The 17031-nt window shown below is 41.4% G+C and overlaps 1 protein-coding gene across 1 annotated transcript in view; it reads right to left on the bottom strand.

Annotated features, from left to right (window-relative positions):
* LOC138352519 (uncharacterized) overlaps positions 1-11028 on the bottom strand; it is a 43708-nt gene extending 32680 nt beyond the window's left edge. The window contains exon 1 of the mRNA XM_069305018.1: positions 10481-11028. The gene's annotated coding sequence lies outside the window, so the exon portion shown is untranslated. The remainder of the gene's footprint in view (positions 1-10480) is intronic.
* Between the last annotated feature and the right edge of the window lie 6003 nt (positions 11029-17031).

Below are 17031 nucleotides of genomic sequence, written 5' to 3'. Positions count from 1 at the left end.
TGCTAAACACAATTCCCATACATCAGGCACCCCGCTTCCGGTGGCTGGCTCGCTCCGGGCGGCGGCGGCGGCGGCGTGGTATTTATTCGAAAAAATTTGCGCACACTCGAACCCCTCCCACTCAACACGGCTGAGTTCGCACCCTCGACTCACCAGTGAAGTGAAGCGTTCATACCCAGGTGACGCGCACAACGATAGCGTCTCACACAAACATGGGAAATTTGCCTTAACACTGACACGAATTTCCCCGTTCGCATCGACTGCTACAGAGCACTAGCAAGCCTAATCATCACTGGTATGGGATCTACGAGTCTGTTGCTGCTCGTATGCACATTCCCCACGATCCCAGATCACTGTACCTCTACCCCCTGCATACAATGTCTTAAAACCCCTCCAAGCGACGACTTCGGCCGGATTCTGTGACGACCGCTGTCGTAGGTGAAGCAGGAAGCATCAGCAGTTGAGTAGTCCAGCCACCACGACGCCCTATACTTCAATTTGGCCGAATTGAGTACAGAGAGCGTCTTGACAAGGTGGCAGCTGGGTTCAGAATGATGCTCACACCGGCTCTCCCCGCGTCCTTCTCGAAATAACCAATGAGAGGAAGGCATACAGCGGCCTACCCCTCTCATCCAATCAGCGACGGTGTAGCATAGCCCCTAGGGCAACTCCAAGATGGCCGACCAACATGGCGCCTCAAGATGTTTCCTAAGATGGCGGCTGTTTCCATGACAACGATCCAAGTGGCCAGCGAGCGCGGGAGGCCCACAGCTCACCCACGCCTGGGCCTAGCTGTTCCCGCGCAAAGTTGTCTAGCTCCATGCTATACAAGGAGATGATGCTATCAGCTCTAGCACTGTCCACAGTCATGCCACCCCGGCCAGGGTAACATTTATGGACTGCTGATGACTGGGGCTCTCACATGAGCCCAAACACTAGATGTTTCGGTTGCTGGTTACCAAACTTAAGTCCGCTCACTTAACAAGTGCACTTAACAAGTGTACTGGCTCCCACAGGCATAAGAGCACTATTGTAAGTGAGCTGGTGAACCATCCCCTCACAGTAGTAAGTCTATTGAATCCCAACATCATGGAAGGGCGGAAAAAAGTTATTACTGAAGCCGAGTTGAACATATTTAGCGAGGCATCAAGAATTATTATTACTAGATTTTCAAATGATGGGACGAGCTATTTATGTTCTAAAATGATAGAGAAATATCAACAGAACTTTGTTAAAATAATTTTCTGTGGAAGCGGGTATTAAGAGTTAAAAGCTGATTCACTCATTGGACATATGATATCTTATTACACTGAAATTGTAAACCCTTTAGACGATCGTGATCCAGAGGACACATCCCATATATTAGTTGTTTATGATGACCTATATGTTGAATCTAGAAACTTTAAAATAGTAAGTGATACATTCACTAGAGGACGGCATGAGAACATCTGTTATTTTTATAACCAAAAATTTGCCCGAAACGCTATGCGTCCTAGTGGTTTTAGGTATTGTATGTACTAGCTCTATCTTTAAATCCAACATTACGTTTGTAACTCATCTTCAATGTATGTACCTTTACCTGAATAAAAAATCCAATCTAATCTAATAAATATATTTTTAGTGGGAAATTTTCTAGTTATATAAGTTTAAATGCATCTCACTTAATTCTGATTAAATCAAGAGACCTGTCCCAGATAGAAACATTAGGCACACAAATATTCGGCTAGCAAGATGCCAAGAATTGTTTAGATATATATAAGAAAGTGATTTATCGACAATATGGGTATTTACTAGTTGACTTGGGCGGTAAAACCCCCTGAACCTAAAATATTTAGGGGAAATATTGTAAATGAACCCTCTTATGAAATAGTGTATCAATGGTGAACATTAAACAAACTGTTAATAAGATATACAATGACCCAAAGTCCATAGGTGGGTTAGGTGGTGTTTCAAAATTGTATAAGGCTGTAAAGAAAACAATATCTGAATTAGCTATAAAAGATGTGAAAGATTATTTAAAAACGTCTGATGCTTATACCTTACATCTATTAAAAAAACGTAAATTTAAGCGAAGACGTATCTTAGCACCCAGACCTAAAGCTTTCTTTACCAGTGACTTGGCTGATATGACATTGTTAGCTAAGCACAACAATGATATTAAATATTTATTAGTTTGTGTTGATATATTTTCAAGGTTTGCTCACGTAGTTCCACTAATCAGGTCAGAGTGTAAGCGAAGCCATGAAAGCTATTTTGAATTTACGTTCGTCAAGAGTCGTAAAAAAGCTTAACACTGATAAGGGTGGAGAATTTTATAATACATATATGAAACGGATGTTATACGGTAAAAACATTGAACTGTACAGTGTATTTTCTCAGGAAACAAAAGCCAGCATTGCAGAGAGATTTATAAAAACATTGAAAAATAAGATATATAAATATTTAACTGCATACAATACTTTAACTTATATAAATGTCTTGCCTGACATGGTTAAAACATAAAACAGAACCCCCCATTGAGGATTAAAGGGGAAAATACCTATTGATGTACATGCTTTATCTTCACCTCAAGATGTGACAAGACAGTTTAAGCTCATGTATAAAGGGGACCAACAGACTCTACCACGCATCAGTAATCTTCTTTCTGTGGGAGATACAGTACGGCTCGCCTTATCTAATCGTATTTCAAAGCTTAAAAAGAGGTTTTCATCAACAGAACACTAAGGAAATATTTACTATTGCTCAAATTGATACTAAACAACCTGTAACTTTATATTATCTAAAGGACTTAAATAATAGACTTATAGATGGCGGATTTTATAAAGAGGAGCTGATTCCTACATACTTGTCAGATACATTTGATATTGAGAGAATTTTAAGTAAACGTAAAGTTGGTAATACTACTTTATATAAAGTTAGATACGTCGGATACGACGTTCATTTGATCAGTGGGTGAATTTAAATGACTTGAGGAAACTATAAAGAAGCCCTTAGCAAGTATCGCGAATTTATTGAACTATTAGCTAAACTAGGTAATACATCTAGGAAAAGTTAATTAAGACTCTTAAAAAGGAACATATACTTTGCTTATCTGAAATATTTAATAATTTCTTAAAAAATAAAATTGAAGTTGGAAAGCCTATTTTAAACGACTTTCTAAATATAAAGCTCTACTCCATACATTAGCCTGTAACAAGAAAGCTATTTCACTCAAGAAAGACATATTAACAAGTAAAAGAGGAGGTAATTTATTGGGTATTTTACTTCCCATAGCTATACATTTTATTTCAAGGCTATTTAATAAGGAATAATGAAAGAATTCTATCTTGTACCTCGAAAAGTTATTGATCAGCAGAAGCCTATGGCAGTGAGTGTAGAGTAGCCTATGGCAGTGAGTGTAGAGTAGCCTACGGCAGTGAGTATAGAGAAGCCTACGGCAGTGAGTGTATAGAAGCCTACGGCAGTGAGTGTAGAGAAGCCTACGGCAGTGAGTGTAGAGTAGCCTACGGCAGTGAGTGTAGAGAAGCCTACGGCAGTGAGTGTAGAGTAGCCTATGGCAGTGAAAACAAATCCTGTTATAAGTCACTTGATAAACTTGAGATTAAAGCTTTTTATTTTAAAGCACCTTTTTATCGCACCTCGAGGGAAAAGAGGTGAAAGATTACGCGATATTTCGGTTTTTGATAGAAGACACGTAGGAGGAAGTGGAATTTTAAGTTTCTTAACTGGCCTAACTCGTAAAGCCACTCCTTTCCTAAAAAAAGCTTTTATGCCAGCTGCATTGACAATGGGACAGAAAGTTTTGCAGGGTATAAATACAGGCCAAGGTACTTTGAAAGACGCAATTAGAAAATGCGGTATGGAAACGTTGAAAAATATAGGCCCTAAACTATTAGCAGGTGGGCGAATAAAGAAAAAAGAAACGACTTGCTTATATAAAGAACATGGATAGATATAAAGACGTGTTTTCATAAAACAGTACTAGTTGTATACCTGATTTGACCATGATAAGTGTAAATGCTCCTAGTGCAGCTTTGCAAGTTCCTTTAGAAAACTATACAGCTGCTATAAGTGATGGCTTTCCTAAAGTTAATCCGCATGGAATGGTTGAAAGTACGATATTTGCAAGACAGACGCAAGATATTTTATCTGTGAATTCAAGTATTAACAATAAATTTAAAGTTTCTTATATTGAATTCCGTATCCGTGGAGTTAAGGGACAATTTATTGATCTTTCATGCCTGACGCTAGAACTGATGGTTGAATTAACGGGACCTGACGGAATTATAGCTTTAGCGGATATTAAAAATGCGTCAATAGTTAACGGCTTGTCCCAGACGATGTTTAAGGCTGTAACTGTATATTTATATGAGCAGTTGGTGGAAACTAATTCACTATTTTCATATTTAACGTATGTAAAGCTAATGACAACGCTTTCTGAGACCAAAGCAGAACGATTTAAAGAACTGACGTATTTTTATAATTATGTTTTTCATGAAAAATATGACGCAGATTATTTTAAGAATGCCTCAGTGTGAGATTTTTTTCTTTGACAGGTTATCAAAAGAATTAAGTCCTATGGATGTTACGTTAATCGTAACTACCTCGCAAGAGAGGCAGACCTTAAACAGCAAGAGCTGCCAGTGGCAGATATTTAATCTTAAAGCCTAAGATCATAGGACCGCGGGAGCAAACCGCCAGGCGAAACCACTCGGGTAACACCTGTCACTTAGGTCGCTGGCTCCTCCTAGTTAACAAACTAATAAAGGGTAACCCACGGATTCTCACCTCTTATTTATAGAAGTGTGGTGCTGTGCAATGGACTCGAGCTTTAGATACAGACTTGATATGAACATAAGCAGGCAAAGCGTTGCAGAACATAAAATGTGGGGCAGTAATATTGGAAGATTTGACGTAAACGATCGTTTCTATAACAAAACAATTTATTCACAAAACAAGACTAAAACTACTACACAGTGAATTTACGTTACTTTACTGTCACTCCAGTGGCACATTAAAGAACAGCTAATCAACAGCCTGATGGACCCACGGTCTCCTTATCCCGTCGTCGCTGACTGAACAATGACACTAACTGAACACAGTGGTGCCCACTGGTGACGCAAGCTTGCAATCAATATTGTCACGGCTTCACGGTGACCAATACTATAATCACAAAGACTTGACTGGCGCTCGCTGCCCTCAACGAGGTACCAAGTAACAAGGCGGTTAATCCAAGAATGATAACCCGTTATAAAAAAAATCTTACGTTAACACTTGTCTCTCAGGACAATCAACAACAAAAGTTACTCTACTTGAATTTAAACAATTACGTTAACACACACGTGTCTCAACAACACTTAAATGGCAGCAATAACTCGTAAATGAATTAATTACATCAACTTGAAAGTCAAGCATTCGGTGAGTAATTCCCAATTAATTACTGAATTCAACAGCCTATTAATTCAGACGAGTATTGACAAAGCCTACTGTCTCTCAACTGACAGTTCACTTCCGGTCTTACGACAAGATTACCTTAACGAGGGTAGACTACTGTACCACACAAGTTTACAAGACACACCGTGTAAACAACAACATCAACACCTGGTGAATTCACTAAGTGGCGGTTACTAATTATCTTTAATTAGCTACGAGTGCTTAATCACTCTGTCCGCAGACAGATCTGATCAGTCCAACGAATTACAGCCCAATTGACTCCGATCATGACAGACCGTCAACCCCTTACGTTAATCACTCAATTAACGACAGCTCGTTAAATCGTTAACACTACGTTAGTCTTCACTTGACAATTCCTCCACTGCGTGAACTTCACTGTGACTGTTGCCTTTACACGTCCCTACGTTAATCACAACCATGTTCAACGAACAAGTGACCTCGTTAAGTAAATCGTGACCCCGGTGACGTTAACTGACTTTAATTCTCACGGAATCCTTCACAGTACACAACGCCTTCCACCAAGGACAACTTGTCTACGGTTTACACACGGTACAACATAGTACAACACAGTACATCCTTGCCACTCACGTCAAAACTTGTAAATGACTTCCCCCAGTAAATTATCCACCAATAATTCACACTTCACCACAACACAACAGTAAAATATATAACTGTCGGAAAATCCGACAGCATTTAATATATCATACAGATAATAGCTGTGTTGTATAAACAAGTTACCCATAGAAAACGTAACTTGTAGTGGAATTACCGTCTATAGAAAACGGGATATCATCACCACATACCATTATAAATTGACCAGCTATTCTGCTGGGAATTATTCTTAAATACATTAGTCTTTGGACTTTACCATCATAAAAACATCTTATATAAATTAACTTAATTATCAATATTAAAGTAGAGTAAATGTGACCCTTCTATCACCTTTTGACATCTGGACAAGTATGCCAGGCGTCAGAGTGAGGAAGGGGCAGCCATTGTTTATACTAGACCAGAGGCTCACACGGGAGCAAATTCGGCTCCTGTTAATTTTACTTGGACGTAGTGTTATGGAAACCAAAGGTGTACCATTGTCAACACGCTGTCTACAAATTCAAGTTAAGTGTCTATCCGAAACCCGTTTATCATTCATTTATGGCCATTAATGTCAGGATATAGGGTGACCCGGTTAGATCACGTGGAAGCCTCAAACTAAAGGTAATTAAGCCAGGTCTTCAATGTTCCATGTACAGTTTTCTCTGATATACTTGTCATATATAGAATCTGGCTTCACAGCTAGCGCACTTTTGACAGGTCAAGACGAGGAAGCAAGATTTGTGCACCAGTTACTGGGTGATATGGAAGCTACCTCAAAGAGGATAATTTGGTGTCTACACCCTAGTTATACCTGGTGGACTAACCTGCTGTACTATAAGATAAGGAACCTTTTCAATGTATGTAGTTAATACTGTAGTTTGATTGGCTGCATATATATTAATTTAATAAACCCCCCTAATGTGTAGAGGATCGATTTGTGAGATTATGAGATTATTGCAGAAATACAGTCCACTTATCATTATACAAATCGCTATCGAAGTATATAAATTAACGTAAATATAAATTCTATATATATTCATATAAATTAAATAAATATAAATCTCACAGGTCGGTTCCCACATTATTTGGTCATCTTCGAACCGGATGACGGATTATTTGATCCTATGAACCCACATTTGGTCATCTTAGTACCGGATGAACAAGTTAACCAGTGGATTCATTAAATATACTAGTGCAGTGTTATTTAAACAAAGCCAGTCAAGACGGCAGCGTAGCCTCGAGGGAGCTCAGGAGCCTCCCTCAGCCCAGTTCAGCTTCGTCAGCGGTTTCATGCACACCCACACATATTTGGTGGCGTGTTATTTCGTGAAATGACAGCGCTAATATAGAAGCCAGCCAAATTAGTGACTGTGTCGCGAGATTGTTCACGGATTTCGTGGTGTTACATTTCGCGAGAGATTATCCACGAATTTTGTGGAGTTTATTTCGCGAGGTCACTAATAATATTTAATACTTCTAGATAATATTAGAAGTTTCATAGAGGCTAATTAAGAGGCTATTATCAATAATTGTGTATATTATTTCTCCAAAATAGAGAATCATTTAATATAAATTGCACTAGTGATCACAGTATAATATTTACTAATTGCCAACCCACAACAGGGTAGGATATTTACCATTGACTAGTTGAACTATTATCGTTCATCCTAGTCCCATTATTACCATAGTCAGTTGTACTATATTCAACAACCTAACACCATTAATGCATGGTCCAGACCCTATTTTGGGTGTAATTTTTATCAACTCGAGTTGAGTTGTGTATATATAATAATTTACTTATGATCATTACACCTTTGAGTGATTAATTAGTGTCTCTACCATCCTAGGGTGATATAGAAGAGCTAACCTAAAGGTACTTCCAGTGACACTGGTTTATCACTCAAATCATTAGTGTGTATGATTGTATATATATAATGTGTATTAATTTTAAGTGCTAACCTCTAGTAGAGGTAGGATTATTGCCTAGTGAGTGCAGAATTTACCCTAGGCTACCATTAGAGCTTGTTCAGTATTATGAGCAGCCCAAGTACAAGTCCCACAAGGCTTTACCAACTAGCCAGTATGGATAATGCAGGGAGAATGAAAAGAACCCTTGCAGGTCTTAAAGGCCACTTAACAAGACAGATCAAGAAATGTGAAGATTTGTCACAACAATCTCAAGTTGATTATGCTGACCTGGAAAGCTATTATCAAGCAGCTGCAGGTAAATTTGAGCAAATCAAATGCCAAATGGCTGTCCTTGTGGGGACAGACTACTACCATCAATTCATAGGTAGCCCTACTAAATATCAGGGTATAACCATGTTAAACTCTGCAGGAGGTAAATTACTCTCAGGCCCAGTATCAAGCCTGAGGAGACCTATGCCTGCAGATAAACAATACCAGTAGAAATCTAAATTTGTCAGCTGATTATATTTCTCCAGTAGCATTATACTAAGGAGATTACAGCTGACTATACCAACAGAGGTTGATGTTAGTATCATCATTTAAAGGTGAAGATGAGTTCATGAGGCCTCAGTGGCAAATCAGTGAACAGTAGCCTAAACAGCTACAAGTCACTGCGACCAATGTCACTGAACCCACTGCAGTCTCAGAACCATTCTTTACTTTAATGATGAGCTATTCAATCTTCTGAATCAATTAACTAAATTAAACCCCAATAAATCTGATGACTGATTTGATACATTTATTATTTAATCAAGATGTATTCCATGGGCCTCAGTGTTTATATATCAGTGACCAGTTACCTGAAGAAACTTCAAGTTATATCTAATGTCACTGATCTCACTGCAGTCCCTGAATCATACTTGACTGTAGTACTTGATCACATTCAGTCTTCTGGGTTAAATAATATGTAATAAGGCTTGAATATTAGCCTTTCAAGAGTTGACAGGGAAATGAAATCGCATTAGACTTCTAACCCCTGCAACTCTAGTACGGGACATCCGTCCTGTACGAACAGACGCACAAACGTGTGATTATTAACTACTAACATCAAATTAATGTAATAATTCGAAGGAGGAGTATCGGTGTTCGTCTGTTCTAAATAGGACTTCGACCCGTGAGCAGCCCCCTGGGGAATTATGTCGGAAAATCCGACAGCATTTAATATATCATACAGATAATAGCTGTGTTGTATAAACAAGTTACCCATAGAAAACGTAACTTGTAGTGGAATTACCGTCTATAGAAAACGGGATATCATCACCACATACCATTATAAATTGACCAGCTATTCTGCTGGGAATTATTCTTAAATACATTAGTCTTTGGACTTTACCATCATAAAAACATCTTATATAAATTAACTTAATTATCAATATTAAAGTAGAGTAAATGTGACCCTTCTATCACCTTTTGACATCTGGACAAGTATGCCAGGCGTCAGAGTGAGGAAGGGGCAGCCATTGTTTATACTAGACCAGAGGCTCACACGGGAGCAAATTCGGCTCCTGTTAATTTTACTTGGACGTAGTGTTATGGAAACCAAAGGTGTACCATTGTCAACACGCTGTCTACAAATTCAAGTTAAGTGTCTATCCGAAACCCGTTTATCATTCATTTATGGCCATTAATGTCTGGATATAGGGTGACCCGGTTAGATCACGTGGAAGCCTCAAACTAAAGGTAATTAAGCCAGGTCTTCAATGTTCCATGTACAGTTTTCTCTGATATACTTGTCATATATAGAATCTGGCTTCACAGCTAGCGCACTTTTGACAGGTCAAGACGAGGAAGCAAGATTTGTGCACCAGTTACTGGGTGATATGGAAGCTACCTCAAAGAGGATAATTTGGTGTCTACACCCTAGTTATACCTGGTGGACTAACCTGCTGTACTATAAGATAAGGAACCTTTTCAATGTATGTAGTTAATACTGTAGTTTGATTGGCTGCATATATATTAATTTAATAAACCCCCCTAATGTGTAGAGGATCGATTTGTGAGATTATGAGATTATTGCAGAAATACAGTCCACTTATCATTATACAAATCGCTATCGAAGTATATAAATTAACGTAAATATAAATTCTATATATATTCATATAAATTAAATAAATATAAATCTCACAGGTCGGTTCCCACAATAACCAAGGGAAATCTCCCTGTTACCACTTTTCACTGCTGAAAAAGGGAATCAAATTACAGCAAATACATACATGGCACATAGAGAAAATAGCAGCAAATAACTCACTTTACTCTACCTCTGAATGTGTCACTAGGTATCTTCACACACGTCAAAAATCACAGTTGGGCCCAACCACAACTTTATGGCGACAAACAGGGTAGACTCACACGTCTCCAATTCCCATTCACCTCCCCAGGTGGTCCCAGGGACAAGGACAGACGGAACACTGGGGGCGAACCCAGCTTCAGAGTTTTATTACCCAAACGGAAACAGTGTACTTACATCAAACATGCGGGCCCGCAACCTTCTCTTTCACTCATACACGTCAATCACACTCCCACTGCTGCTGCTGGATGATGACGTAGGCGTCCTCACTTCCTACACGTGGTCAGGTGGAGCACAGGGTCCTAGACCACGGGGTGTTAGCTCTACACACACAGAGACCAGGATGGCGCAGACACACCGGCTCAGGCAGGCCAGGGTGAGCGCACAACAGCAGGGATGCGGTACCACGCCCCTTCCACTTGACATGGTACCCCAGGATACGACGGTACACGGTGTTACACGATACACGAGACCCGAGATGGAGTCCTTCACTGTTCCTCAGAATTAGAACTTTTTAAGGTTTCTCTCATAACACTGAAACCTTCTCTAGGACGTCTCCCAGCAGTATCTTCAAGCACAGATACGATAAACGGCTGATGACACTTTCGTAGCCCGATAATTAACGCCTCACTCAGTCCAGTCGCTCTAAGATGGCGTCCCACAATTACGCGGCTAGATGACAAGTTCACACGGTTCGGTACAAGCCCCTTTCCGATTACTGGATTCTTATGCACGGCACACGGAAAGATAGCAAGATGAATGGGTGACTTGAGTAACGTTGCAGGCGGTATTTCCCGATGCTTGGCCTAGCACGGGAAATGCGACCTCCTCCAAGCAACATTCTAGGTAAGAATGTCTTTTCCCGCCAACACTATGCCTGGGGTACCATGCGGTACCCCTCAGCGTCTTGGCCAATCACGGTTCAGCATTACTGAGGCCCAAGCGCCTTAACCAATGGCACACCTGCCCCATGACGCTACCCCCTCTCTCACGAGGTAGACACGTGATAGGGGGGGGGGTCTACGACCGTTAACCCCCCCCCCCATACCTCCCTCTCTACACTTGACTTGTACAAAATTTCCCTGAAATCAACTCCCTCCTGTAATTTCCTTCACAGACCTGATACAGCGATCAGAATGACATCAATGGTTAGCAAGTGTCATGGGCTGCCCAACGACACCCAACACGACTGTGGAAAAGTTATATTCAGAAAATTGAATCACGGTGCACATCACTGGTGCACTATGCAATTTCGTACTTAATTCAGTGCATGAGAGAGCAGGGAAAATATGTCCCCTGACACTCAGAGGACCTTAAATCTAAATTTGCAAAGTTAAAAACTGAGGAATTAAACTGTTGCTTTAAACTGCTATTGGACATTACAACTTTGAGCGAATATCTTTTGGATGGAATTGATATTCGTTTGAGATTAGAACTCAACAGTGATCCGTGGGCTATAAATAGTAATGAACCCGGATACAAGTTTAACATTAAACTAGCTAAAATGTGGATTGATCGGATAACGCCGTTCGCACCTGGATTGGAGGCTATTAATAGAGCTCTGGTAGAACAAAATACGGCAGTTACATATACGTTTGATAAGACACTCCACAAGACGTTTATTCTAGGGAATGGACAGCAAAGGTTTAGTATTGACCAACCATGGCGGAGCATTATCCCAGATAAATTATTTATTATGATGACGGATACGGAAGCAATATCTAGAGCGTATACGCGTAATCCGCTTTATTTCGATCACTGCGAATTATCTAATGTATATATTACACGTGATGGGACGAATTTATTTAATATAACTTGCAAATTCCCGAATAAATGTTCGAAACTATACTATAAGACAAAATGCAGTAGGCTTTAACGCCTGTAATACCTTGACTTATAACTCATTTATAAATGAACGAACGTTGCTAGCATTTAGACTAACGCATGAGGAGCTGAGAGATACCCATCCTATAGAGGCGTCGGGCAACTTAAGAATTACGTTAGAATTTGGTGTTCCGGTGAAATCGAATAAAGTTATTATCTTATTTGGAAATACAACAAGAGTTTTGTAAATTTATTCTGATTGTGCGATACAAGAACATGAATTGCAAAAAAATTAATAACGCATTTAAAGATATGACGGGTAATAAAGCTGAATATATAGGATGCTATTTAGTGACGGATATATATAAAATAATGAAACGAATACGTAATGATCCGATTATGTTTATAATAAACACATTAGGAAGAGACTCTAAGGAAGTAATGGGACACTGGATTGCAGTATACATATCTAAAAACAAAATAATTATACTAGATTCTTATAGAATAAATGTGTATTCGCCCTACATTTCGGAGTTTTTAAATTATTATGAAGACTGCGATGTATTCACGTTTACAGAGAGACTCCAGAGTCTAAATACATACGTATGTGGGCTATATGCGATGTTTTTCTGTTATCATCTCACAAACAACGATCTAAAAGATGTATTAAAGCTATCTGAAACTAGTTTTACTTACGGATCTTATATGCAGAATGATAGGAATGTAATGAGGCTATCTTATGCTATATTTAAACATATGCCGAGCTGCTATGAAATGCTATGTTATGATAAAAGCGTTCGCTGTAGGAAAATGTGCTCGGAGATGACGGACTGAATGAGGCTACATAAGAATTAACTATCTTACAATGGTGAGCACTTTTGTTTTGAGCTTTTTTGTGCGTTTGATGAATATTGTACCAGTGTAAATGCTATCTAAACTGTTATTCTTATATTTAGTCTCCGTGGTGTAGTGGTAAAACACTCGCCTGGCGTTCCGCGAGCGCTTTGTCATGGGTTCGTATCCTGGCTGGGGAGGATTTACTGGGCGCAAATCCTTAACTGTAGCCTCTGTTTAACTCAACAGTAAAATGCGTACTTGGATGTAAAAACGATTCTTCGCGGCGGGGATCGTATTCCAGGGACCTGCCCGAAACGCTACGCGTACTAGTGGCTGTATAAGAATGTAACAACTCTTGTATATCTGAAAAAAATTCACAGAGATGAGGACTGAACAAGGTGGATATTATACATGTGGATTGAAGAGCGAGCTTCTGTTAACTTAAAGATAAACAATGTGTTTATTATAACTTTTTATAACTTGTGTAAACCAAAATTAGAAGAATAAATAAAAATATAAATAAATAAATACGTTTTATTAATGCCCATTGAATATATAAATTATTACGGCGATGAACGCTGGAAATGACTGCCGGATTGCTGGCAGGTAGTGTAATGGTGAGGTGTTGAGAGCCTCGGGGCAGGCAGCCTGGGGCAAGTTAATAAGTAAGGTGGTTGAAGGTCATATTGAGATGTCTCAGTTGGTGGGAACACGCGTAAAAACAGAGATATGATGACTCGTTATAATGCAAAGGTTGTCTAAACATTACGATGTCTAAATATTACTACATAAATAGCTGTAGGAAAATATAAAAGAACGATGAAAGGAGCGAGGTAAAGACGTAAACAGGTAGCGGGGGGGGGGTGTAAGGTAACAGGTAGAGTGGGGTGTAGGGGGAGGAGCTGACCGGATATTATGGCGACAGGAAGGTAAGATTACGGCGGCGTCTGGCAGGGGAGAGAGGTAAGGTGGCACGAGGCTGAGGGAGGGGTAGGCCACGTAATTAATGACGTCTCATGTAGTCGGGTAATGCTACATTTTTAGTTACTTAAACAGACATATTCGTTTGTAAGTAAGAATTTACTTAAAAGTATACAGTCTAAAATATCTGTTTATGACCGTAGACTTTATTCTCGGTAAGATGGAATCGGACTTTGCCCCTGACTTTTTATAAGATTTTCTTAAGTAACTTCTCACATCTCAGAAATGATTTTTCTCATAAAAATGTGAAGGTGGTAAGTACATCTCTGAAAAATTTATCGGGAAACCCGACGCCTCTCACGGGACTGGCACTATTTACCTGCAACCCCCGGAGCCCTACACGGGATTTATGAAAAAAAATCCCGTCTGAGGCGCACTCCCCATTAATGAGAACACACTAGACACAGCCAGTTCATGTGGAGTCAGAACACACTAGGCACAGCTGGTTCTTGTGGCGTCAGAACACACTAGGAACAGCTGGTTCACGTGGAGTCAGAACACACTAGGCACAGCTGGTTCTTGTGGCGTCAGAACACACTAGGAACAGCTGGTTCTTGTGGCGTCAGAACACACTAGGCACAGCTGGTTCTTGTGGCGTCAGAACACACTAGGAACAGCTGGTTCACGTGGAGTCAGAACACACTAGGCACAGCTGGTTCTTGTGGCGTCAGAACACACTAGGAACAGCTGGTTCATGTGGAGTCAGAACACACTAGGTACAGCTGGTTCTTGTGGCGTCAGAACACACTAGGAACAGCTGGTTCATGTGGAGTCAGAACACACTAGGCACAGCTGGTTCTTGTGGCGCCAAAACACACTAGGAACAGCTGGTTCATGTGGAGTCAGAACACACTAGGTACAGCTGGTTCTTGTGGCGTCAGAACACACTAGGAACAGCTGGTTCATGTGGAGTCAGAACACACTAGGCACAGCTGGTTCTTGTGGCGTCAAAACACACTAGGAACAGCTGGTTCATGTGGAGTCAGAACACACTAGGTACAGCTGGTTCTTGTGGCGTCAGAACACACTAGGAACAGCTGGTTCATGTGGAGTCAGGACACACTAGGCACAGCTGGTTCTTGTGGCGTCAAAACACACTAGGAACAGCTGGTTCATGTGGAGTCAGAACACACTAGGTACAGCTGGTTCTTGTGGCGTCAGAACACACTAGGAACAGCTGGTTCATGTGGAGTCAGAACACACTAGGCACAGCTGGTTCTTGTGGCGTCAAAACACACTAGGAACAGCTGGTTCATGTGGAGTCAGAACACACTAGGTACAGCTGGTTCTTGTGGCGTCAGAACACACTAGGAACAGCTGGTTCACGTGGAGTCAGAACACACTAGTAACAGCTGGATCATGTGGAGTCAGAACACACTAGGTACAGCTGGTTCTTGTGGCGTCAGAACACACTAGGAACAGCTGGTTCACGTGGAGTCAGAACACACTAGGTACAGCTGGTTCTTGTGGCGTCAGAACACACTAGGAACAGCTGGTTCATGTGGAGTCAGAACACACTAGGCACAGCTGGTTCTTGTGGCGTCAAAACACACTAGGAACAGCTGGTTCATGTGGAGTCAGAACACACTAGGAACACCTGGTTCATGTGGCGTCAGACCACACTAGATACAGCTGGTTCATGTGGCGTCAAAACACACTAGGTACAGCTGGTTCATGGGGAGTCAGAACACACTAGGAACAGCTGGTTCATGGGGAGTCAGAACACACTAGGAACAGCTGGTTCATGTGGCGTCAAAACACACTAGGTACAGCTGGTTCATGTAGCATCAGGACACACTAGGCACAGCTGGTTCATATGAAGTCAGAACATATTAGCTACAGCTGGTTCATGGGGCGTCAGGACACACTAGACACAGCTGGTTCATTAGGCGTCAGAACACACTAGGCACAGCTGGTTCATGGGGCGTCAGAACACACTAAACACAGCTGGTTTATGGGCGTCAGAACACACTAGGTACAGCTGGTTCATGGGGCGTCAGAACACACTAGGCACAGCTGGTTCATGGGGCGTCAGAACACACTAGGTACTGCTGGTTTATGGGCGTCAGAACACACTAGGTACAGCTGGTTTATGGGGCGACAGAACACACTAGACATAGCTGGTTCATGGGGCGTCAGAACACACTAGACACAGCTGGTTCATGGGGCGTCAGAACACACTAGACACAGCTGGTTCATGGGGCGTCAGAACACACTAGACACAGCTGGTTCATGGGGCGTCAGAACACACTAGGCACAGCCGGTTCATTAAGCGTCAGAACACACCAGACACAGCTGGTTTATATGACGTCAGGACACACCAGGCACAGCTGGTTCATGGGAAGTCAGAACACATTAGCTACAGCTGGTTCATGGGGCGTCAGAACACACTAGCCACAGCTGGTTCACGGGGAGTCAGAACACACTAGGCACAGCTGGTTCATGTGGCGTCAGCTCACACTAGGCACAGCTGGTTCTTGGGGAGTCAGAACACACTAGGCACAGCTGGTTCATGTGGCGTCACAACACACCAGGCACAGCTGGTTCATGTGGCGTCAGATCACATTACGCACAGCTGGTTTATGTGACGTCACAACACACCAGGCACAGCTGGATCATGGGGCGTCAGAACACACTAAAAACAGCTAGTTCATAGGGTGTCATAACACACTAGGTACAGCTGGTTCATGGGACGTCAGAACACACTAGACACAGCTGGTTTATTGGGCGTCAGAACATACTAGGCACAGCTGGTTCATGTGGCGTCAGAACACACTAATCACAGCTGGTTCATGTGGCGTCAGAACACACTAGGCACAGCTGGTTCATGGGACGTCAGAACACACTAGTCACAGCTGGTTCATGAGACGTCAGAACACACTAGTCACAGCTGGTTCATGGTGCGTTAGAACACACTAGACACAGCTGGTTCATGGTACGTCAGAACACACTAGGCACAGCTGGATCATGGGGCGTCAGAACTCACTAGACACAACTGGTTAATGAGGCGTCAGAACACACTAGGAACAGCCGGTTCATTAGGCGTCAGAACACACTAGGCACAGCTGGATCATCGGGTATCCGAA

The sequence above is a fragment of the Procambarus clarkii genome, chromosome 5, assembly GCF_040958095.1.
Source record: "Procambarus clarkii isolate CNS0578487 chromosome 5, FALCON_Pclarkii_2.0, whole genome shotgun sequence".
NCBI lineage: Eukaryota > Metazoa > Arthropoda > Malacostraca > Decapoda > Cambaridae > Procambarus > Procambarus clarkii.
The sequence above is the reverse complement of the archived record's forward strand: the minus strand, read 5'-3'. Positions and strand labels throughout refer to the sequence as shown.